Raw genomic sequence first — 26,183 nt, 5'->3', positions numbered from 1 at the left:
AGCAGCCTACCATGTGGAACCTTATCAAAGGCCTTACTGAGATCCATATAGACTATGTCTACCACTCTGCCATCATCAACCTTCCTGGTCACTTCATCAGAGAACTCTACTAAATTTGTGAGGCATGATCTCCCGTACACAAAGCCATGTTGCCTACTACTAATCAAATCCTGTCTTTCTAAATGCATGTATTTCTTATCCCTCAGAATCTCCTTAAGTAACTTACCTACCACAGATGTTAAGCTTATTGGTCTATAATTCAAAGGTTTTTTTTTGCAGCCCTTCTTGAATAAGGGCACAGCATTCGCCAGCCTCTAATCTTCCAGGACCTTATCCATAGCTAACGACGATGCAGACATATCAGCCAAGGCACCTGCAATTTCTTCTCTAGCCTCTTTCAAGGTTCTTGGATATATCTGGACAGGAACAGAAGATTTATCCACCTTCATATATTCTATACTTCCAACACCTCCTCTACTGTCTAATGTACTGTCTCCAATATATCGCTACTAACTTCCCCAAGTTCCCAAGTCTTCATGTCTTTGTCCATGGTAAACACAGAGGAGAATTATTCATTGAGGACCTTACCCATCTCCTGTGATTTCACACATATATGTCCACTTGAGGAGTCCTATTCTCTCTCTAGTTATTCTTGTTCTTGGATAATCCCTAAATTATTGTACTTTTTTCTGATTCTGCTACTATTTAAGGCTAGTGCCTTATGATGGTCCCTTACCAGCCAATCAGATCACAGCTTCACTGTGATGTCACTTTTACCACTCTTCCTGCCCTTCCCCCATTCCGAGCGTGGACACGTTTGCCGTTGGTTCCCAGACTGCTTTACCATGATGATGACTGCAAGGATACCCTTCCTAGGCTGCTTCACCGTGACATAGACTGCAAAGACATGTTTCCCAGACTGCTTCACTGTGATGTCGACTGCAGGGATACTCTTCCCAGACTGATTCACTATGATACCAACCATGAAGACACTATTCACAGGTGGCTTTGCTGTGACGCTGACTATGAGGACACCCTTCACAGACTGCTTTATCATGACACCATCTGTGAGGACACTTTTCCCAGACTGCTTCACTGTGATGCTGATTGCAAAGACATACTTCTCAAACTGCTTCACTATGACACTGATAGCAAGGACACTCTTCCCAGGCTGCTCCCCTGTGATACTGACTAGGAGGACTTGCCTCCCAGACTGCTTCACATGATGCCAACTGTTCAGACACTCTTCCCAGACTGATTCTCCATGACACTGACTGTGAGAGTATCCTTCCCAGATTGCTTCATTGTGACACTGATTACAAGGACATGCTTCCCAGGCTACTTCACATGATGTTATGAGAACATTCTTCTTAGTATTATTAGACCAAGTTCTTTGGGAATTATGAAAAGTTTTCTTCCTTAATGTGAGTACTCAGGCAGTTATCTGTTTCAATGGGTAGTTGAATGTTCTTAATGTTATATGTGGTTGTTTGGGATAATTATGTTGCTGCCACTAACTCTTTTGATTATATTCTGCAATAGCAATGAGAACTAATGAAAACATTCTCTCCAGGCACCGATTTAAAAAAAGCATAGTGATCAATTTCTATTAAAATTGTAATTATAAGATTTTCTGTGCTGCCTAGTGTAATGATGGTATCATGAGCACTCCTCTGTGACCACAGGACTGAAGATAATGAAAATGAAATCTTGGTAGCCAGCCATGTTTTGCATATAAACAAATAACTATCCAGTGTCTCTTAAAGAGCCACGACCAAACCTAAACACATAAAATACAAAGATGTTAATCTAAAAACACAGGTGCAGAAAATCTAAGATTACGAATAGAAAATGCCAGAAAGGTCAGAAGGTCAGGAAGCGTCATTTTTTAAATTCATCCATGGGATATGGGCATTACTGGCTCGGCCACCATTTATTGTCTACCCTCTCCACCATTGCCTAAAGGGCAGATAAGAGTCAAACACATTAATAAGGGTCACCTATAGACCTGACCAGGAAAGGACAGCAGATTTCCATCCATAAAAGGGATTAGGGAAACAGATGAATTTTTAACAACAATAGTTACATGGTCATCATTAGACTATTTAGTTCCAGAACACATTGTTTTTTAATCTCTGAATTTAAATTTGCAGTGGTGAGATTTGGGCCCATATCCCCAGAGCATTATGCTGAGATCTTGGATTACTTGTCTAGTAATATTACCACTACACTAGTCTTACGTCAGTGGTGGGCAAATTATTGGAAAGGGCTCTGAGAGATAGGATTTATGATTACTTGGAAAGGCACAGTTTGATTCATGATAGTCAGCATGGACTTGTGAGAGGTAGATCATGCCTCACAAACCTTATTGAATTCTTTGAAGAGGTGACCAAACACGTGGATGAAGGTGGAGCAGTGGATGTGGTATACATGGATTTAAGTAAGGCGTTTGATAAGGTTCCCCATGGTAGGCTCATGCAGAAAGTAAGGAGGCATGGGATAGGGGGAAATGTGGCAGATTGGATTTAGAACTGGCTGACCCTTAGAAGACAAAGGGTGGTAGTGGACAGAAAATATTCAACATGGTGCTCAGTTACGAGTGATGTACCACAAGGATCTGTTCTGGGTCCTCTTCTGTTTGTGATTTTTGTAAATGATTTGGATGTAGGAGTGGAAGGGTGGATTAGTAAGTTCGCCGATGATAGGAAGGTGGTTCAAGTTGTGGATAGTGCAGAGTGCTGTTCCAGATTACAAAGGGACATTGATAGGATGCAGAGCTGGGCTGAGAAGTGGCAGATGGAGTTTAACCCTGAAAAGTGTGAGGTGATTCATTTTGGAAGGACAAATTTGAAAGCAGAATACAGGGTTAATGGAACGATTCTTGGCAGTGTGGAGGAGCAGAGGGATCTTGGGGTTCATGTCCACAGTTGCCTGAAAGCTGCCACCCAGGATAGAGTTGTTAGGAAGGCGTATAGTGTGTTAGCTTTCATTAATAGAGGGATTGAGTTCAAGAGCCGTGAAGTTATGCTCCAGCTATACAAAAGCCTGGTTCGGCCACATCTGGAGTATTGTGTCCAATTCTGGTCGCCCCATTACAGGAAAGATGTGGAAGCATTGGAAAAGGTGCAGAGGAGATTTACCAGGATGTGGCCTGGAATGGAGGAAAGGTCTTACGAGGAAAGGTTGAGAGAACTAGGGCTTTCTTCGTTAGAACGACGAAGGATGAGAGGTGACTTGATAGAGGTGTACAAAATGATCAGAGGTATAGATAGAGTGGACAACCAGAAACTTTTTCCTAGGGTGGAGGTAGCTATTACGAGGGGGCATAGTTTTAAAGTGAGTGGAGGTAGATATAGGGGAGACGTCAGAGGTAGGTTCTTTACTCAGAGAGTGGTAGGGGCGTGGAATGCATTGCCGGAGAGGGTAGTGGAGTCGGCCTTATTAGGGGCATTTAAGCGGCTATTAGATAGGCATATGGATAAGGTAGGGGTGGAGGTTAGCTAGACCTTAGGTTTAGGGCAACAGTTCGGCACAACATCGTGGGCCGAAGGGCCTGTCCTGTGCTGTACTGTTCTATGTTCTATGTTCCATATACACCACCACCTCACATTTGTGGTCATAGAAACAAGTGTTAATGTGTCAGGCCAATGAACTTCCAAATAAAAATAATCTGGAAATTTAAAATTCATCTTTCTGGTGAAAGGTCACCAACCTGAAATAGTGGCCAGATTTTACCGGCTTCTGAATGCGGTTGGAGGTGGGAATGTGGAACTGCATTGTGAAGTTGAGGGATAGAAGATAAATTATGGGGATCTGTATCATTTCAGCTCCCTGATAGGAACTTTAAGATCATATGTTTATAAAGAATAGGAGCAGGAATGGATTATTCAAAAAACAAATATGAAAAGTGAAAAGGGACAGGCATCTAACAAACAGGAAAACCTCAAAGTCTTCTTTAAATAGTCAAAGGATGGTGAAATGAGGAGTAGGGCCGATTAGGAGCCAAAAAAAGGGATTGGGACAAGGTGGCAAGAGGCATGGCATAGATGCCGAATAAATACTTTGCATCTTTCTATCCATGAGGCAGATGCAGCCCAGGTCGTGGTGACAGAGGAGGAAACCCAGTCACTAAAAGGGATTTAAATTGATAAGGAAGAGGAGATAAGTTGTCAATATTTGATGTTGATAACACACCAGAAATGGATGAGATGTACCCAAGGATATTAGCAGAAGGGACAATGGAAATCAAGGCACACTAACAATACATTTTCAGTCTTCTTTGGACTCAGGGGTGGACAGGGTTGAAGAATAGTAAACATTACACCCTTGTTCAAGAAAACAGATTATAAATATAAGCCTGAAAATTACAGACTAGTCAGTTTAACTTCAGCGGTGGAGAAACTTCCAGGAGCAATAATTCAACATGTGTCTGGCACTCATATGGAAAAGTATAGATTAATTCAGGGGAGACATCATGGACTAATTAAGGGGAAATCCAGTCTAACCAATTTGCTTGAATTATTTAGAGAGGTAACAGTTAACGAGGAAATTGCTGTTGATGCGATATTGATGAGATTTCAAAGGCATTCAATACAGTGCCATGCGATAAACTTGTGCGGAAAGGTAGAGCTCATGGAACAAACAACCTCACAATTTTCAACACTCAACTTCATTTGCTAATTCTTTGTCCATTCATTCAACCTATCTATACCGATTTGCTGACTCTTTTTATCCTCATAACAAATCTGTTAAACTCACTTTCCCTTTCATAAAACCATATTGACTGCTTGAAAGTATTATGATTTTCTAAACATCTTGCCATTACTTCTTTAATAATGAATTTCAGTGTTTCCTGTGACAGTTGTTCTGCTAACGTTCCACCATTTCCTGCCTTCTGTCTCCCTTCTTTCTTCAATTGCGATTTTGACATTGAGGTATTCCAATCCACCTTTTCCAGGGTGTAAGCCATTTTGGAAGGGTACAACCAATATATCCATTTTTTCAGCAGTCACATCCATTAAGGCCCTAATACATAGGCCATCAGATATTGGTTGACTTGTTAGACTTTAATTATATAACTTTTCTTAATACCTTTTTCCTAGTAATTGTGACTGTTATAAGTTCTTCCCTCTTTTTTGCCCCCTGCGTTTCTACACTTCTTGGGATGCTTTTTGCATCTTCAACAATGAAGACTGAGAAAAAGATGAATGAAGTCAAATGTAGGTCCCTTACAGTCAGAAACAGGGAACATTGGTTCTGTGTTCACAAAGGATGACAGGATTAATATGTCGTGAGGGAATAAAGAATAGAAATCAATGGGTCTTTTTCCAAATAGAGATTAGTGACTTGAGGGTACCACAGGGATCTGTGCTAGGACCCCAACTATTCACATTATATATTAATGATTTAGCTGAGGTAACTAAATGTAGTATCCCTAAATTTGCAGATGACACAAAGTTGGGTGGGAGGGTGAGCTGTGAGGAGGATGGAGAGATGCGGCATGCTGGCTCAGTGGTTAGCATTACCACCTTACAGTGCCAGAGACCTGGGTTTGATTCCAGCCTCAGTTGACTGTCTGTGTGGAATTTGCACATTCTTCCTATGCCTGCATGGGTTTCCTCCTACTGTCCAAAGATGTGAAGGTTAGGTGGATTGGCCATGCTAAAATTGTTTATCGTATCCAGGATGTTCAGGCTAGGTGGTTTAGCCATGGAAAATGTAGGTGATAGGATTTGGGTGGGATGCTCTTTGGAGGGTTGGTGAGGACTCAATGGGCTGAATGGCCTGCTTCCACGTGGTAAGGATTCAATGATTCTAAGCTTCAGTGTGATTTGGGCAAGCTGAGTGAGCGGGTTAACACATGGCAGATGCAGATAATGTGGATAAATGTAAGATTACCCACTTTGGTAGCAAAAACAGGAAAGCAGATTATTATCTGAATGGCTACAAATTGAGAGGAGAATGTGCAACAAGACCTGGGTGTTCTCATACACTAATCACTGAAAGTCAGCATGCACATGCAGCAGGCAGTAAAGGAGGCATTTTGGCCTTTGTAGCAGGGGGAATTCGAGCACAGAGGCAGGAATGTCTTGCTACAATTGTACAGGGCATTGGTGAGACCACACCTGAACTGTGTGCAGTTTGGTCTCCTTATCTGAGAAAAGACATGCTTGCTGTAGAGTGAGTGCGGGGAAGGTTTGTCAGACTGAGTCCTGGGATGGCAGGATTGACTTTTGAGGAGAGGTTGAACTGGTTAAGATTATATTCATTGGAGTTCAGAAAAATGAGGGGGGATCTCATAGAAACCTATAAAATTCTAGCAGACTAGACAGGGCAGATGCAGAATGCATGTTTCCAACGTTGTGGGAGTCTAGAAACATGCATTACTGTTTAAGGATTACGTGTAAACCAATTAAAACTGAGTGAGAAGATATTTCTCCGCGCAGAGTGTGGTAAGCCTGTGGAATTCACTACCACAAAAAGTAAACAAGGCCAGGAGTCAAGAAGGAGTTGGGTATAGCACTTGGATCTAAAGGGATCAAAGGCTGTGGGGGAAAATCAGGAACAGCCAGAATCATAATGAATGGTGGAGTAGGCTCAGAGGGCTGAATGGCCTACTATAGCGAATCAGAATGGTTGGCAGCTCTTGTGGCTTGGGCTTTGTGTTCATTGCGGGGAGGAAATTCAACCCTGTCTATGCAATCCGCACATGTTATTGTTGTAGAGCTGTTTTTCTTTCTTCCAATGAGGAGAAAGGGATGAGATGTATGGTAAAGTCCTATTGCTTCCTCTCTACCTACCATGTAAAACCCAGCCCCATGTCCTTGTGATGAGTGTCATATTATCACTTATTCATTGATATCTGTTTTTAGTAGCAACTCATCCATCTAGTTATAAATGTTGCATGCATTCAGATAAATAACCTTTAATTCTGTCTTTTATACCATTTTTCTCTACTCCCTAAGTTGATGGTGCACCTTTATGTTTGCATGTTTTGTCCCTTCCTATCATTCTTTCATTATCATCACCCACATCACTAAAGAAAATAATACCATGTTCTTTCTCTTTAACTTTCCAAATCTCCCATCCCCTGGACACTCCTCTCCACTATTTAGTTTTAAGCTGTATGTAGCCAAGTTATGACTTTAGAGGTCCTGGTTATATGACTCGTCAGGACACTGATTTCAGCACAGTGCAGGTGAAACCATCTCACCAGTACAATTCCCTTCTTCCCCAATATTGGTGCCTGTGTCCCACGAGTCAAAAGCCCTTTTCTTTTGTACAACATTTTGAGCTACATGTTTGACTCCTAATTATCTTCTGCCAATGTGCATGTGACTGAGATAGTCACCTAGAGATGATAAACATTACAGTTCTATGTTTTAATTTATTCCGCAGCATCTCATGGTCCCTCAACAGATACCTTTATTAATATAACCTGCATCTTTGATACTCATTTGGATAATGAAAACTGGATTTTTTTCCTTCCAATCCAAATTCCTTTCCAGCCCCAATGAGATATATTTACCCTTGGTGCTGATCCAGGAGCTGTGATGATTGATGTCAAACAAACACAAACACCTTCCAAAACAAAAATAGAAATTACTGGAAAAACTCAGCAGTCGGGCAGTATCTATGGACAGAAATCAGAGTTAATGTTTCAGGTTCAGTGACCCTTCTTCAGAATCATCTTTCTTTTTGTTGGTCAAAGGCTGCTTTGATGTCACTCTCATTTCCCCCTTCTTCAATTTTTATAAAAATTATAATAATTTTATAAAATTTGGACAGGACCTTTAAATGGATAAGAACGAATGTGAATCTAGCAGTAAAATGTGACAGAAATTAAACAAAAAACATTAGCAGCCTAATGGATAGGAACTAATCTGTTTCAACTCTACTGGGTTTTATACAACAGAGAACCTATTATCATTCTGATGAATTAGTGGAAATGCTGTTCACATTATCAATACAAAGCTGAAAAGATATTTATTTGCATTACAGAAAGTGTGCAATAGATTAAAAAGTTTCAGAACAGGCTCCTACAATTTTCTGCTTCACAAGTATGTATGGCATGTGATCTATGAAGATAACTTGTATTTACACTATACCTTTCAATACAGTAAAATGTACCAAGGTCCTTCATAAGCAGGATGGACAAAGGATCATATAAAAATCAAAACTACATTTCATAATGACTCACTGAAATAGCACATTGGAAATTAAGTCCCATTATTCCTGGAGTCATCACAGAAGTTAAACTTTCCAAAAGAAATACAAAAAAATCATTAAACTTCCTGATTACTGAAACAAGTTGATAGAAAGCATAGATAAAATTTCTGTACAAGATTCATTATTTATAATCACTGAATTTTAGCTCTGGGTAAACAGTTAAATTAAATAAACTCTGCAAATTAAAATACTAAACACTTTATAAACTCCCACTTACACACTCACAGACAGACAAACATACACAAGGGAAAAAAAAACACAGCTGGATGGAAAACTGGGAAAACAGTTCTGTAGTCTTTTTTCACAAGATCTGTTGGGATTGTCCTTGCTGATCCAAAGATTTCTTCTTCCTTTTTCTCAATTCTTCCACTGTTTTGTAAGAGGCGCAGGGTGGCTGATTCATTTATGAATAGTTTCTGACATATCCAATTCAAATTCACAACTTGCAACATCTGTTGAAGAGAAGATAAGCTTGCTTTCTTCAGGTTTAAGTGTCTTACTGTGAGAAAATTAGAGCTTTCTGACCATTCCAGATCTGCTAACTTCTCTATATTTTGCTGTATTGTTTAGCTGAAAGTGCCTAATAGGTTCTTTATGATCTGATCAAAATGAATACAAGAAGACACGTGCATGTTAGTATGAAGCAAATTTATTAGCTTAATCGACTTAATATATACTAGAGATATATGCAAACTGTATCAATTATTTTGAACTACATAATATAGACATATATACAAACAAGAGAGTCTCACTACTGCCTACTATCTGTCGAGGACTTTTGCGCTGGTGGCATTTGAAACTCTATCTCAGATTCTATGGCACTAGTTTCACGAACCTCTGGCCGATGTTGAAAATTTCAACAAGCAGGGAAAAGTCCTTGATATTTATACTATTCTGAATCTAAGATTATATGCTGAATTTCCAGCTTGTAATACTTTCAAAGATTTTTTCCAAACATTCTATTGTGCAGAAAATAAGTTGAAAACATCTCCAGGTGAGTCTGTGCTAAGTGCAGTAAAAAAAATTTCCACAGATAATCAGGTTATGCTATTACCTCATAGCCAAAACAGGCATGCTTTTTTGCACCAGGCCTATTTTCATGTATTTTTCCATTTTGCTTCAATTGCTCATTGCCACGAGCTATTAACCCTTAACGATTAACACTTAATGGTCTGGTTTGAAGATATTATTTTTAAGCCCAGCACTACACTTACACACGGTGCAAACTGGCAGGCAAAGGACCTTTGTCATTGGTATTTGGTCCCTCTTCCACAAACCAATCAGCTGCTGAGCTTCAGTTCGTTTTCACATTGCTGGAACCCACAACGTCACAAATAGAATTCACAATAGGTATCAAATTCCTTTCAAAATATGCAGTCATCCTGGAAAATTGCTAGTTTTTTTTTTAGAGAACACCAATATAAAACTACATGGTCTTTACAGTGTATATAGGTTTAGACTCAGATTTCCATTGTTTTCCACTTATATGGTTTCCCCAAGCAGAAATTTAACATTTCCTCTTGCTGCTTTTGTCAGGTTGCTGCTAGATTTGCAATTTGTTAAAAGTACAGCTTTAATTGACATATAAAGACACACATTCATACAAGCACAATTGTATCTATTTTGAATCCAAATTGCATTTACAGACACAGTATCAATAATCCACATCACCCCCATTGCTTCAATTACCAAAAAGTCTGCCTTTGATTTCCCCATGATCTGAACATTTGCATGTGGCTGGGGTCCTGACAATGTGCCAGAAAGCAAGGGGCAACATGCACCGATAGTTTGTGGGACCAGCAGCTGCATTTAATTTACTGCCATCAAGGCAGTTGTCCCTTTGAAGGATGGTCACTCACCCCCCACCTGCTACGGTCAATATTTCCAACATAATCAAAAGACAGAGTTATAAAAGCAATGCCAAGTGCCACCTTACTGAGCACCACACTGTTTAAAAACCGAAAGAACTGCAGATGCTGTAAAGCAGGAACAAAAGCAAAGTTGCTGGAAAAGCTCAGCAGCTTCACAGATGCTGCCAGACCTGCTGAGTTCTTGCTGCAACTTTGTTTTTATACCATACTGTTTAAGCTGTTTAAGCTTTATGTCTTAGATTTCTTCTCTATATGTTGTCAATAGGGAGAGAGAAGGAAATAGAAACCATACAAGTTATTCATGCAGATAAACTGATTTAATTTGTGGTTGTATGTTTTGAAACATGCAAATTGAATTTGTATCAAAGTGGATTGTGTTACTCACTTCAGTTAAATGGAGCAGACCTTTATTATACCTCTGCTCCTTCTTGGTTTGTGAGATTAATAAATTTAATGTAGTATTTGCTTGATTGGGTGGCACTGCAATAGAGTGTAACAATACATTCCTCCTCCCACCTTCCTAGATCAATGGATTCTCTCTATTCTCCCTTTTATAGGGATATTGCAATGACTGTTGAGACATGCCTACTCCTCCAGGAGCTGATGAGCTAGATTTTCTGCTTCACGTTACCCAACACTACTTTGTAAAAAGAAAATTTGCCACAATAATGGAGGATAATTCAAGGCAACTCCAGTGGCTTCATATCTTTTGCCAAACTTCTATCCAATCCTTTGCCCTCTCTAATGGTGAGTTTGCGTATGGAGAGTGTACTTAATTGGGCAGAAGATGGTGTGGACCACAACCTCCTGCCTTCACCACAATTTTGTCCTGGGCAGGAAAATCCATGGTCAACCTTCCTGCCCCACATCTAATTCAGGACAAATATTGACCATGGCTGGTATGAACCTAACTCCAGGTGTGTCTGTTACCAAGTAACCAATGCAGGCTGCTTGTGGTCTGCGAGGAACTGAAGAGAAGTAAAGGTGTGTCCGACCTTCAAAGGCACTGATTGAGAGACTCTTCGTTAGCAACAGGGGATAAGGTAAGAGCAAACTCCTTGTCCTGGCTATCAAAATCACCACTCTGTAAAAACACTTCCCACCATGGCCTGGATTGCTCCAGGTGTTTTTCCTATTCAGTGAGAGAAAGGGCTACTGTTAATCTCTCAGCTACCTAACTACCTCATGGGTGGGTAGGCTTTCCCCAGAAAAGATAATCACTTATTCTTTAGCCAACAACTCCATAAAATTCAACCCATTTAGTTCATAATTCTTCAGCAAAAATTATTTGTGAACCATTTGAACAATGTAAAATTGCACATTGAAGCAAATTTGAGCTATTTTTACCTTATTGTAGAATAATTAAAGAAGCTAATTATGATGTGAAGCAGTTTTAATAAATTTAGTTACTTTAAGTCAGGTTGTTACAAATGTAATTTTACAGCAAGAATGCTGCGCCCATGAGAAACTAAACAATCTGCAATATCAGTGATGTTGTTCAAATAACTCATTCTGCTCACTTATCTGTGATTATACCTGCAATTTACTACCACTTTTATTGGCACGTTCTCTGAGGAATCTAATAATTTTGAAAGGTAATTTTATTTGATGTGTATCACACAGTACCTTGGGAGGCCTGATGACATCTAGTTGACATTTGTTAAGGAAATAATGTTGGAACACAAAAGGAGAAAACCCTGACAATTCAAATTAGTGCTACTCAGCACTTATAAATCTGTTATGTAGAGGCCTTTGTAGGTTTCTGTACTCACCAGCACTGACCATATTGAGGTCAAAGTTGGACATTTATGGTAAGAAGTATAGCGTTAATAAGGATGTCAAGCCTTAGAGAGGATACTTACTATTTGCATATTAGAAGGTATGTGAGACTATAATTTCATTGAGAAAATAGCAAAATGAGATATTCTTAAAGCAGAGAGGTTTAGGAGAGATTTAATAGTTTGAAATCATAAAGGGTTTTGATCAAGCACCAAGTGGATGGACCTGAGTTAACTAATATCAGTCAGGATGGTGATATCACTGCAATTTACACAGAGGATGGTTTGCATGTGGAATGAACTCCCTGAGGAAGTGGTGGATGCGGGTACCATTGCAATGTTTAAAAGACATTTGGATAGATACATGAATAGGAAAGGTTTAGAGGGATATGGGCCGGGAAAGTAGGTGGGACTACTTTATATTGGTATTATGTTCTGCATGTACTGGTTGGACCAAAGGGTCTGTTTCCATGCTGTATGACTTTATGACCCTACGACTATGACTGGGGAAAGAAGAGGAAGTATCTGCTGAACATCTTATACTCTGTGAAGTAAAGGGTTAACATTATCTTTAATAATGATTACTACACATGTGCATTTTAAACTGAATGTATTCCTCGATCTCAGGGACCCTATTATGTGTCACCAAATGAATTCAAGCTCGTTAGAAATGTGTATTAAATAAAGTATTGGCAAAGATCTGTAGCTCGGGTTGTGGATGAGGTTGTTGACTTGCTTGCCGAGCTGGCTTGTTTTCATTCAGATGTTTCGTCACCATGCCAGGTGACATCATCAGCGGAGCCTCCAATAAAGCAATGTTATTCTACTCCACTTGGAATTTACACCGTCCGGTCCGTTATGGTGAGTACTGTCATTTCCAGTTTTGATCTGTATGGGTTTATATATGGGATCCAATTCTCTATGTTTGTTGATTGAAATATGGGTGGAGAACCATGCCTCTAGGAAATCCCATGCGTGTCTATGTTTGGCTTGACCAAGCCAAGATCAAAACCGGAAATGACAGTACTCACCATAACAGACTGGACAGTATAAATTCTAAGCGGAGTAGAATAACATCGCTTCATTGGAGGCTCCGCTGATGATGTCACCTCGCATGGTGACGAAATGTCTGAACAAAAACAAGCCAGCTCAATGAGCATGTGTATTAAATTGTATTTGTTTTTCACTGTTTTTCATAATGATAGCAGTTTCCCTTTGTATGAAAGACACAGTAACTAGGTCAATCAAACTGGGAATTGGAAAACATGTATAGTATATAACAATCAATGGTTGAATTCTCAACTCATCCTGTATTAGGCATTTGCAAATCAACAGGAATCTTAAAGATCAACCTGGGGTTGTTGAAAATCTAGTCAGCAGTGCATCAACATTGTGAGTCTTGGGTTGAAAAACACAAACACTTTGAAGGTGAAGCTTCAGACATTGAGCAGTTTAGAGGAGATTATCAACACTGAAGGATGTGGTGGTGTAGTATAAAACACTGAAACCAAGCTAATGCTCTTGGAACCTTGGTTCAAACCCTGTCACAGCAGATAGTGGAATTTAAATTTGCTTAATAAACTTGGAATTGAACATTAGTCTAATGGTGACCATTAAACCATCTGGTTCACTAATGCCTATCTGGGATTGAAATCTACAATCTTTAACTGGTCTTGCCTCCATTTAACTCTCATATGTCTAGCAAACCACTCTGTTGTGTCTAACCAGTGCGATGTTGAAAAATTGAATGAAACTGGAACAGGTCACCTGACCTAGACACCAGAAAATGACAATAGCAAATCCAGCCTTCTTGACCCTCCGAAGAATTCTTTATGAACATCTTGGAGTTTGTCTCACAGATTGGTCAAATGACAGACTGGCATAGACATGTCCACAGAATCATATTTTATCGTCAATACCTACAACACAACCATCATAATATGCTTTCTCAGGACAAACCCATGAGAGGCAGCAGAATGGTATACAGTCAGAATGAAGTTTCTCTCAGGTCCTCAAAATTGACTTCTGATCTCATAAAGTCTTATAGCATCAGGTTAAACATAAGCAAGGACACTTCCTGTCGATTATCAGCTATCCCCCTCACTCAGTTAATGAATTAGGGTTCCTTCATCTTGATCACCAGTTAATCATTTTGTCTTCACTAATCAACCTGTCATGGATGTATCTGTCTACAATCATGACCAACGTACAGTCCTTATGGAGAGGAAGTCCCATCTTCACCTGACGATACCCTCCATTGTGTTGTGTGGCATTACCACTGTGCTAAATGGAATAGATTTTGAATAGAGCTAGCAACTCAAAACTGGACATCCAAGAGGCACTGTGAGCCATCAGCAGCAGAAGAATTATATTCACCATCACCTACAACTTTGTTGTCTAGAAGATTTACAATTACCAACAAGCCACAGCATTGACAATGATTCAATGAAGAATGTAGGAGGGCATGCCAGGAGCAGCAACAGGCATATCTAAAAATGAGGTATCATCTAGGTGAAGCTACACAACAGGACACCTTATATTGTAATCAGCAGAAACAGCACATCATGGACAGAGCTAAGTAATCCCACTATCAACAGGACCCCAAAATTACAAATCACAGCCCTGAGTCAATTTGATTCACCGCACATGGTATCAGGAAATGGGTGAAGAAACTGGTTACTATAAATGCTATGGTCTGTGACGACATACCACTAATTGTAATGAAGACTTGTGATCCAGAACTAGCTGCAACCCTAGCCACGCTATTCCAGTGCAGCTGCAACATTGACATCTACCTGACAACTTAGAAAATTGCATAGGTATAGCCTGCCAACAAAAAGCAGGACAAATCCAATTCAACCAGTTACAGCTCCTTCAGTCTACTCTCAATCATCAGCAATGTGATGTCAATGATGCTATCAAGCATCCCTTTCTGATGCTTAGTTTGTTTTTTGTTGGGGCTACTCAGCTCCTGATCTCATTCCAGTCTTTTTCCAAATAGGGATAAAAGAGCTGAGTTCCAGAAGTAAGGTGACAGTGGCTGCTTTTGACTTTACAATCAGATTTGACATAATATACTATTCCCCCACGTTCCTTCAAGAGGGAAACATATCAACATTTTCCTAAGGGCAAGGAATGAGCAATATATGATGGCCAAGTCAGTGGCTTCTCCATTCCATTAATGATTTTTTTAAAAAAATTATTGATCAGTGCTCTGTGGTCCATGACGGAATAAGAATACTTTCTGCTGATGACAAAGTATGTCAATCTTGTGATACACTGGCATGAATTTTTGTCTCGATAACAGTGTGTAGCATATTGCAATTGATTGCAAAATCCTTATTGGGTATTTTTAAAAAATTCATTCACAGGTAGTGGGCATCACTAGCTGGGCTACACTTATGCCAATTTCTTGTTGTCTTTGAATCATTGCAGTTCATTTCATGTAAGACGCACATTGCTATTTGAAAGAGATATCCTGAATTTTGACCCAGCAAAATTGAAGGAATGGCAATAAATTTTCAAATCAGAACGATGAGTGACTGGAGTGGAATTTGCAAGAGGTGGTATTCCCATGTATTGACTGCGCTTGTCATTCGATGGAAGTGTTTGTAGGTATGGAAGGTGCTGTCTGAGGGGAAATCCCAGCCCAGAGTGGAGTGATTTCCCAGCAACCAATCAGATTAAAGGATTTTCACAGATACACAAAGAGAAATTGAAAAGCACTGAAAGCACTTATTAAGGGCTTCCATATCATGGATGGTTCTGGCCCATCATATCCTATAACCTTCACAGAAAACTTTGTTCACGTTTTGACAGCTGTGACAAATTTCATGATAGTCACCGGTTGTCCTGTGCAACAAAACATCTTGTTCAAACTTGTGCATGAAAATATTGGCATATTGAGGTACAAATCTGATTCCCATGGCTGTTCCGTGTGTCTGGTTGAAGAACTGGCTGTCAAAAGTGAAGACATTGTGGTTGAGGATGAAGCGGATGAGTTGTAGGATGGCATCTGGAAATTGGTAGTCATTGGTATTGAGTACTGACGTTTTTGCAGTGATGCCGTTGTCATGGAAGATGCTGGTGCCGAAACATCAATTGTGACAAGGAATGTTCCTGGTTTGATTGGTCCGAAGTTTTTGTAAGAAATCTGTGTCGTGATAGAAGCTGGGGTTCCCTGTACAATGGGTTTCAAGTTGCCCTTGACATAGCCAGAGAGGTTTTCACACAGCATCCCATTGCCTGATGGGGTGTTGGCTTTGTGTATCTTCGGACGGCAGTAGAAGTCCACTACGCAAAAAGTACTCGGGATGAGAGAACTTAGGGTACTCTGAAGGACTGGATCAAAAGTCTTGATCAGTCTGTTGAGTTCACGGGTATGTTCATTGGTCAGATCAGGAGGTAGTTGTCTGTAGTGTTCCTAGTTGTTCAGTTGTCTGTACACTATGCTATGTTCTTCTCAACCTTCAATACATTATCGATGGCGATGAGCACTTCCCCAAGATCTTCCCTGCTTTTCGCCTTCAAACAACCACCAAACCTTAAATTGACCATTGTTTGCAGCAAACTACCCAGACTTCAGGACAACATTGACCACAACACCATACAACCCTGTCATGGCAACCTCTATAAGACATGTCAGATCATCAACATGAATACTACCATCACACATGGGAACACCACCCACCACATACACGGGAGATACTCATGTGACTTGGCTAATGTTGTCTATCTCATACGCTGCAGGCAAGGATGGCCCAAAGCATGGTATATTGGCAAAACCTAGCAGACACTACGACAATGGATGAATGGACACCCTGCAACAATCGCCAGACAGGGATATTGCCTCTCAGTGGGGGAACACTTCAGTGGTCAAGGACATTTGGCTTTGGATTTTCAGGTAAACGTCCTCTAAGGTGGTCTTTGAGATACACAACAATGCAGAGTCATCTAGCAGACGCTGATAGCCAAATTCGGTACCCACACACTCACTCTCACAAGCCTACACACACTCTCTCACTGAAACGCGCACACACACACACACACACACACACACATATATGTATATATAAATCTATGGGTTGAATTTGCATTTGCAGATTTATAATTGCAGATATATTCTATTTTGTTCAAAAAGCACACAATTTGTACACAATGTGGTAATATATAAATTCCTACTTTGGAAATAAAAGCAGTCTGACTCCAAGCTAATGCACAGCCAGATTCTAAACATGGCCTCATACTTAAAATGCATTATCTGACCTGAGATGTCACCTCTGGTGATTTCAGTTATCTCAGGGCATTGACTTGAAAGAAATTCTGGGATTTGCATATTCATCCTTTCTAACCGATTAAAGATTTAACAGGCGTCTTAGGTTTTTTTCAATACTTTCACATCAGTTCTATGACCCTTTGATCTTTTGCTTATAAATTCTGTGTCTGATGCCATGTCTCTCACTGCCACCTGAAGAAGGAGCGAGACTCCGAAAGTTTGCGTCTTCCAAATACTGTCAGCTTGTGGTTAAGACACAATGCTACCATTAATTCTCCTACACTGCTTCTAAGGGCCTATCTAATTAGTAGAATTATCTGTAGTAGAAGGCCGACCACTGATGAGTCTTACCAAGAAGAGGCTTACACAACAAGGAGCAGTTTATTGCATGATAGCAATAGGTACAAATTACATTGTCAAGTTAGGGATAATTATTTAAGAATATCACAAAACAGAAATGAGATCTCTGTTTCCATTGGGAGCTCATGCTAAACTATAGACGGGGATGTGTTCTCCTTATTTCTTTCTGAAGTCAATGATCCATTCTTTAGTTTCGCCGACACTGACAGAGAGGTTGTTGTTGCACCATGTCACATCATGTTAAACTGCCAGCCGAAGATTATGCAACATCATCAGGCTGGGTGGAGCTTATTGCAACCTTATGAAACTCTTTCAAAACTATAGTGTTATGTGATAAGGACCAGGCTTCATTGGAATCCATCCATTATTTTGTAAAAATATATTGCTAACAGACCTACAGACTGATAAACAGCAAAAAACATTACCTCCTTCCACATGATTGGCAGAGGTAATTAATGCTGGACGACCATGATAGAAAGCAGTCAATACTGCAGCCACCCAAAGATGCGTTCTCAGCTCCCTATTGTACTCCCTGTATACCCACAACTATGTTGCCAAAGCCCAAAAAAACATCATCTACAAGTTTGATGACGACACCACTCTGGCAGGCTGGATATGAAACAGCGATGAGTCACCATACAAAAAGGAGAGAGAGGGCTCGGTGATGTGGTGCAATGACAACCTCTCTCTCAATGTCAGCAAAACTAAAGAACTGATCATTGACTTTGGAAAAAAAGGAGGAGAACATGTCCCCATTTATATCAACAGAGCAGAGGTTGAGAGGTTTGAGAGCGTCAAGTTCCTAGTAGTGACGATAACTAACAATCTGTCCTGGGCTTCCCATGTAGGTACAACGGCCAAGAAGGTACAACAATGCCTTTACTTCCTCAGGTGGCTCAGGAAATTTGGCATGTCCATAAGAACCCTCAGCAACTTTTACAGCTGCTCCATAGGAAGCATACTATCCAGGTGCATAACAGCCTGGTACGACAACTGCTCTGCCTAGGACCAAGCCAACCGCAACAATGTCTACAGCCATTTCTGAAGAAGGGTCTAGGCCCGTAACGTCAGCTTTCCTGCTCCTCTGATGCTGCTTGGCCTGCTGTGTTCATCCAGCTCTGCACCTTGTTGTCTCAGAAACCACTGAAGGTTGTTTTCAGAGCCCAGACCATCACAGAAGCCAACCTGCCATCCATGGACTCAATTTACACATCTCATTGTCGGGGAACATCATCAAAGACCCATCCCACCCCAGTAATACTCTCCTACAACGTTTTCCCACAAGCAGAAGATACAGATGCTTGAACACATGCGCCAGCAGGTTCAAGAACAGCTTCTTCCCTGCCATTGTTAGACTGATGAATGGACTCTCTAACTTCAAATAATGCTGATCCTGTTAATGTTGATCTTGCCCAGTGCACGTCATGTGTGGTGTAACCTGTATGCCTCATTCTATCCAAGCTTTTTTTCACCCTATGATCTGTTCTCGCTTACAAAGATGTGCCTGTACTGCTCGCAAACAAAGCTTGTCACTGTACATAGGTACACGTGACAAATCATCAAATCAATCAATTTTGTTGTGTCCTTTTATTGGTGTGAAATAAATTTAATGTCTTCTAGTTAAATCAGCAGTTATTTGATACCAGAAAACTAATGTCACATGGATATTTCAAAGCAGCACAATACCAATAAGAAACTGCTGGTGGTGCTGTTGAGCCACTTGAAATATATTATCCTCAGTGTCACCACCAATAGGAAGTTAGCAGCAACACAGTTTGGACTTAGTCATTCCAAACTATTTCTTTTATATACACATTTGACTGCATCAAGATGGAGGCCTTTAGCATCATTTTGCAGGAGCACCAGCACATTTGGCATAGCCTGCCTCTTGAGATGGACACCTACATTGAAAAAGGGAATACACACTTGAAGGTCATGAAGGAGAACGATCGTGATGGCGTGTAGCCCAAATGGCTGTTGCAACATCAGGGTAAACAAAATGTAACATGTAGGCCAGGCAATATATACATCATTATGTAAATGACAAAAAAGAAACTGTAAACTGTGACCAACGTTGATGATATTTAAAGCACCCAGAATTCAAATAACAAATAGAGGAATATTTTAGCAACTTCTTCTGTGGCAAAGTGTCTGAAAATTGTGATAAAACCTGTTGTTTGTAATCTACAGTCTACACGGCTTTTCAATGTGTTTTACTCAGCAAGTGGTCACTCAAGCCGAACCCTAAAAGCCAGGGATCTGGGAGGGATCGGTTTATTGGATTTCCTGGTTTTCACATCAGATTTTTAAGAACTCATTCTCTGGTAGGATCACAGAAACAGGGACCCTTGATGCTCAGTCAATTTCAGCCAGTGGCTAGAACTGAGGGTCTCCAAATCTGAGTGCACAATCCAGGTATACTGAAAGGCTGGGTGTATTTTTAACTGGACCTCATGATAATTCTTACCAGGGTGTTATCCAGTGTTTGGATGAAGGCAAATCTGGGAAAGTTACCTCATGCGGACTGCCATGACGAAGCGAAGAAGTTTCTGTACAAGCGTGCTGCTGAAGGTAAGACATGGCAGGAGAGCTCCAAATTGGAGTCAGCTCCTCTTGCTCGATGTGGGAAATCGGGCACATTCCTAGCGCCCAGGACCTGCAAGTGTGTAAGAAGTGTCTCCTGCTTCAGCTCCTGGAAGCTCAAGTTTTGTAGTTTGAGAGGTGTCTAGGGACACTGTGGAGCATTTGTAAGGCAGAGAGTATCGTGGATAGAACGTACAGAGAGGTGGTCACACCGCAGACTCTGACTCCACAGACAGTAAGGGAATCGGTGACCACGAGGCAGAGCAATAGGGCAAGCATGCAGTGCACAAATCTCTTGTGGCTATTTCCCTACAAAACAGAGATACTGTTTTGGATAGTTTTGAGAAGAATGGCCTCTCAGGGGATAACAGCAGCCAAATTCATGGCACCATGGTTGGGTCTGCCACACAGGGAGGGAGAAGTAGGCATAGAAATGCTATTGTTAAAGGGGATTCAATTGTAAGGGGAATAGAGGCATTTCTGTAGCCACAAACAAGAATCCAGGATGGTGTGTTGCCTTCCTGGTGCTAGGGTCCAGGATGTCTTGGAGCAGTTGTAGGACATTCTGGAGGAGGAGGGCAAACAGCCAGTGGTTGTGGTATACATTGGTTCTAACAACATTGGTTAAAAAAAATGGATGAGGTCCTTTAAGCAGAATATAGAGAACAAGAAAGAAAGTCAGAATGTAGGAACTCAAAGGTAATTATCTCAGGATTATTACCAGTGCCACAAGCTAGTCAGAGTTGAAACGGCAGGATATATAGGATGAACATGTGGCTGGAAAGATGGTGTGAGGGGTGAGTTTCAGATTTGTGGGGCATTGGGACCGCTTCTGGGGCAGGTGGGACCTGTACAAACTGAACAGGTTACACCTGGGCAGGACCAGGACTGATGTCCTTGGTGGGGTCGGGGGAGGGTACTTGGTGGAGTGGTTGGGAGGGGTTTAACTTAGTGTGGTGGGGTGGTTGGGAACCAGATGAGTAGGGCAGTAGATGCAGAAATTGAGAGGTAGAAACCAAGGCAAACATGACTAAGAACAAGAACAGGTAGGGAAACAGTGCTGGAAAGAGCATGGGAGGTGGTTTGAAATGCATGTGTTTCAACACGAGAAGTATAATAGGCAAGACAGATTAACTTAGAGCTTTGATTAGTACTTGAAACTATGACATCATTGTGATTACGGAGACTTGGCTAAAAGAGGGACAGGACTGGCAGCTGGATATCACAGGACTTAGGTATTTCAGGTGTGATAGAAGGGGACGTAAATGGGGTTGGGGAGTTGTATTACTGGTACAGGAGTACCTCACAGCTATACTGAGAGAGGATATATCAGAGGACTTGTGCAGCAAGGCAATATGGGTAGAACTCAGGAATAGGAAAGGTGAAATCACAATGCTGGGAGATAACCAGCGAGAGATACAGGAGAGAAAACGTAGACAGATTTTGGAAAGATATAAAAACAGCAGGGTTGTTGTGGTGGATGATTTAAACTTTCCCTATATTGGCTCAGACTCACTTCTTGCTAGGGGCTTGGACGGTGCAGAATTTATAAAGACCATTCAAGAGGGTTTCTTCACACAGTATATAAACAGTCCAACCAGGGAAGTGGCTACACTGGACCTGGTTTTAGGAAATGAACCCAGCCAGGTGAGTGAAGTTTCAGTGGGAGAGCATTTCAGGAATTGTGACCATAAAACCATGAGTTTCAAAATACTCATGAACAGGGATAACAGCAGTCCTTGGGTGAAGGCGTTAAAGTGGGGGAAGGCAACTTACAACAATATTAGGCAGGAACTGGAGAATTTTGTTTGGAGGCAGCCTGTTTGAGGGTAAATCCACATCGGACATGTGGGAGTATCTTAAACAGCAGTTGGTAAGTGTCCTGGAGCGGCACTTTGCTGTGAGAATGAAGGATAGGAAGGCAAGCTACATGAATCTTGGATGACCAGGGGTATTATGATCTTGGCCAAAAAGAAAAAGGAAGCCTACGCAAGGTCTAGGAGGATGGGAACTGACAAAGCTGTTGAAGTATGAAGGAAGTAGAAAAGAATTTAAACAAAGAATTAGAAGGGCTAAAAGTGATCATGAAAAGTTATTTGCAAAGAGGAGTAAGGACCGCAACATGCCCCCCTCAGTGGTCGAGAATGCCCTCGACCGTGTCTCCCGCATTTCCCGCAACTCATCCCTCACACCCCCTCCCCGCAATAACAACCAAAAATGAATCCCCCTCATCCTCACGTACCAACCCATCAACCTCCGGATCCAACGCATCATCTTCCGACACTTCCGCCATCTGCAATCCGACCCCTCCACCAAAGACATTTTTCCCTCCTCACCCTTATCTGCTTTCCGGAGGGATCACTCTCTCCGTGAGTCCCTTGTCTGGTCTACACTCCCCTCCAGCTCCACCACACCCGGCACTTTTCCCTGCAACCGCAGGAAGTGCTACATCTGCCCCTACACCTCCTCCCTCATGCCCATCCCAGGCCCCAAGAAGACTTTCCACATCAGGCAGAAGTTCACCTGCATATCTGCTAATGTGGTATACTGCATCCGCTGTTCTCGTTGTGGCCTCCTCTACATTGGGGAAACCAAGCGGAGGCTTGGGGACTGCTTTGCAGAACACCTACGCTCGGTTCGCAATAAACAACTGCACCTCCCAGTCGCGAACCATTTCAACTCCCCCTCCCATTCCTCAGATGACATGTCCATCCTGGCCCTCCTGCAGTGCCACAACGATGCCACCCGAAGGTTGCAGGAACAGCAACTCATATTCCGCTTGGGAACCCTGCAGCCCAATGGTATCAATGTGGATTTCACAAGCTTCAAAATCTCCCCTCCCTCTACCGCATCCCAAAACCAGCCCGGCTCGTCCCTGCCTCCCTAAACTGTCCTACCTCCCACCTATTCCCTCCTCCAACTTCAAGCCCCACCCCCATCTCCTACCTACTAACCTCATCCTGCCCCCTTGATCTGTCCGTCCTCCCCGGGCTGACTTATCTCCTCCCTACCTCCCCACTTACACTCACCTTTACTGGCTCCATCCCTGCCTCTTTGACCTGTCTGTCTCCTCTCCACCTATCTTCTCCTCTATCCATCTTCGATCCGCCTCTCCCTCTCTCCCTATTTATTTCAGAACCCCCTTCCCCTCCCCCATTTCTGAAGAAGGGTCTAGGCCCGAAACGTCAGCTTTCCTGCTCCTATGATGCTGCTTGGCCTGCTGTGTTCATCCAGCTCTACACCTTGTTATCAAGGAAAATCCCAAGGCTTTTTATACGCATATAAAAAGCAAGAAAATAGCCAGGGAAAGGGTTGGCCCACTCAAGGACAAAGGAGGAGCCAGAAGAAGTAAGTGAGGTCCTAAATGAATACTTTGTGACAGTATTCCCCCAAGAGATGGAATTGGTGGAGGATGATCTCAGAGAAGGGATTGTCAAATTTGTCAGTTAAGTTGCTATTAAAAAGGAGGAGGTGTTGTGTGACTCAAAAATATTAAGGTAGGTAAGTCCCCGGGTTCTGATGGGATCTATCCCAGAATATTGAGGGAGGCATAAGAACAAATTGCTGGAGCTTTCACAGACATCTTTGTATCCTGTTTGGCCACAGTTAAGGTCCCAGAGGACCAAAGAATAGCCAATGTTGTCCCATTGTTTAAGAAGGGTAGCAGGGATAATTCAGGAAATTACAAGTCTGTGAACCTCACGTTGGTGGTAGGGAAGTTATTGGCAAAGATTCTCAGGGACAAGATCTATATGCATTTAAAAGCATATAGAAGCATAGAAGACTTATTAGTAATAGACAGCATGGTTTTGTACGGGGGAGGTCATGGCTTACTAACTTGATTCAGTTTTTTGAGGTGGTAATGAAGATAATTGATGGCAGCAATGCAGTTGATGTTGTGTATGTGAACTTCAGTAAAGCCTTTGACAAGATCCAATATGGTAGACTGGTATACAAGGTGAAGTCACATGCTATCAGGGGTGAATTGGCAAGATGAATACACAACTGGCTTAGAGGTTAGTGGTGGAAGGATGCTTTCCGGAATTGAGGGTTGTGACTAGTGGCGTGGTACAGGGATCAGTGGTGGGGCATCTGCTGTTCGTGGTCTACATAAATGATTTGGAAGAAAATGTGGCTGGTTAATTAGTAAGTTTGTGGATGATACAAAGATTGGTGGAGTTGCAGATAGTGAGGAGAATTGTCAGAGGATACAGCAGGATATAGATCAGTTGGCAGCATGGGCAGAAAAATTGCAGAGGTAGTTTAATCCAGGCAAATATGAGGTGTTGCATTTTGGAAGGTCAAGTACAGGTAGAACTTATACACTGAATCACAGAACCCTTAGGAGTATTGTTATGCAGACAGTTCTGGGTGTGCAGGTCCATAGATCACTATAGGTGGTAGCGCAGGTAAATAAGGTTGTAAAAATGGCCCACAGCATGCTTGCCTTCATTGGAAGGGGCACTGAGAATAAGGATAGATAAATTATGCTGCAGCTTTTTAGAACTTTAGTTAGGCCATGCTTTGAATATTGCATACAGCTCTGGTCACCACACTACCAGAAGAATATGGATGCTTTGAAGAGGGTTTTGCCTGGTGTGTATGAAGAAAGGTTGGACAGACATTCACTGGAACACAGGAGGTTGAGGGGTGATCTGTTAGAAGTTTATAAGATTGTGAATGGCAATGGATAGAGTGGAAAGTATCAGGCTTTTTCCCAGAGTCAATTACTCAGGGACACAAGTTCAAGGTATGGGGAGGGGTGAAGTTTAAAAGAGATGTGCAAGGCAAGTTTTTCACACAAAGATTCATGAATGCCTGGTACACACGGCCAAAGGAGGTGGTGGAAGCAGACACAGTAGCAGCATTCAAGAAGCACCTGGTGGAATTCCTGAAAAGGAAGGGAATAGAGGGATACGGATCCTGTAAGTGAAGACAGTTTTAGTATGGAAGGGCAAAATGTGTCAGCACAGGCTGGGGGGTCAAAGGGCCTGCCCTGTGCTGTATTGTTCTTTGTTCTTTGTTCCACTTCCATAAAACTTGGATGGAGTTAAGTGAAACTTGTCCATCAACTTCTTTGAATGGGCTGAATTGGGAAATTTGGCTCTTTAATGTTATTGGTTACCACAAGAATAATTAACATGTATTTGTGAGTGTTTTTGCAGGCATTGTAGTGAGTTCCTACATTTGCTAGTTTATGTTGCTGTATTCTTCAGTGAGAGCAGAGGACTAGGTTTCTATGCACATGAAGCTTGCAATAGGTATGTAGACTGCAGTGGCTGTGCCCCTGGAGGTGCAGCATGATAGGGAGTTGGAGGAGAGAGCGAGCTCTGTACAAGACCCTCTGCTAGATTCGTCCTCCGCAATGAGAGTGGCCTGAGGGGTAGACTAGCCAATACACCAGCAACTCGGTATTCACAATCACTAGCATTTTCTTCAGTAGTTTCCAATCGTGAAGCTGATCTAAGATTTCTGCAATAAAACACTCTTGCAATCTTCCTCCACCTTCTCTGGACTGCTCTCATTGCCTGTACATCTTTCCTTAGATAAGGGGACCAAAACTGTTCACAGTACTCTAGGTGTGTCTAACTGCACTACTACATTGTATAATTCGAGCAAGGCTTCCTTACATTTAAACGAATATTCTATTTGACTTCCTTGAATATGCTGAATTTACCTTACAAAACTGTGAGGATATGATAAACTAGGAAATAAAGGGCTGGTTGATGAATATCCCTGAATACCAAGATTAAGTTAGAGCATAATCATTCTATACAATCAAAATAATTTTTATGTATGCTGCAGTCCCAGTGGAATGGAAACTGCTAATCACAGTTAATTGCAATTCTAAAATGAATGATAGGGTGACATCATTCTTAATGTAGGCTTTTAAGTAATTATCTCAGAACTGTGCAGTATTCATAATTTGCATTATTCGAGCATTATTACGTTTTGATAGATTTCATACAAAACTCGGAAAATTTTTTGAAGGAAGTGGCAGTTAAACAGAAAAGTGTGTCTTTTTCTGATGAAGGGTCTAGGCCCGAAACGTCAGCCTTTCTGCTCCTATGATACTGCTTGGCCTGC

General features: G+C 41.5%; 1 long non-coding RNA gene across 2 annotated transcripts in view; it reads right to left on the bottom strand.

Moving 5' to 3' along the window:
• Window positions 1-8,386: 8,386 nt before the first annotated feature.
• The window catches only part of LOC125484585, a 65,936-nt gene continuing 48,139 nt past the window's right edge, over window positions 8,387-26,183 (bottom strand). The window contains exon 3 of one of the 2 annotated variants that reach the window (XR_007263413.1): window positions 8,387-8,681. This is a non-coding gene — a long non-coding RNA (uncharacterized LOC125484585). Of the gene's footprint in view, window positions 8,682-8,706; window positions 8,829-26,183 lie in introns of those variants that run through there. The other variant, XR_007263414.1, reaches the window with a different exon arrangement.

The sequence above is a fragment of the Rhincodon typus genome, chromosome 12 (assembly GCF_021869965.1).
Source record: "Rhincodon typus isolate 14 chromosome 12, sRhiTyp1.1, whole genome shotgun sequence".
Lineage (NCBI taxonomy): Eukaryota > Metazoa > Chordata > Chondrichthyes > Orectolobiformes > Rhincodontidae > Rhincodon > Rhincodon typus.
The sequence above is the reverse complement of the archived record's forward strand: the minus strand, read 5'-3'. Positions and strand labels throughout refer to the sequence as shown.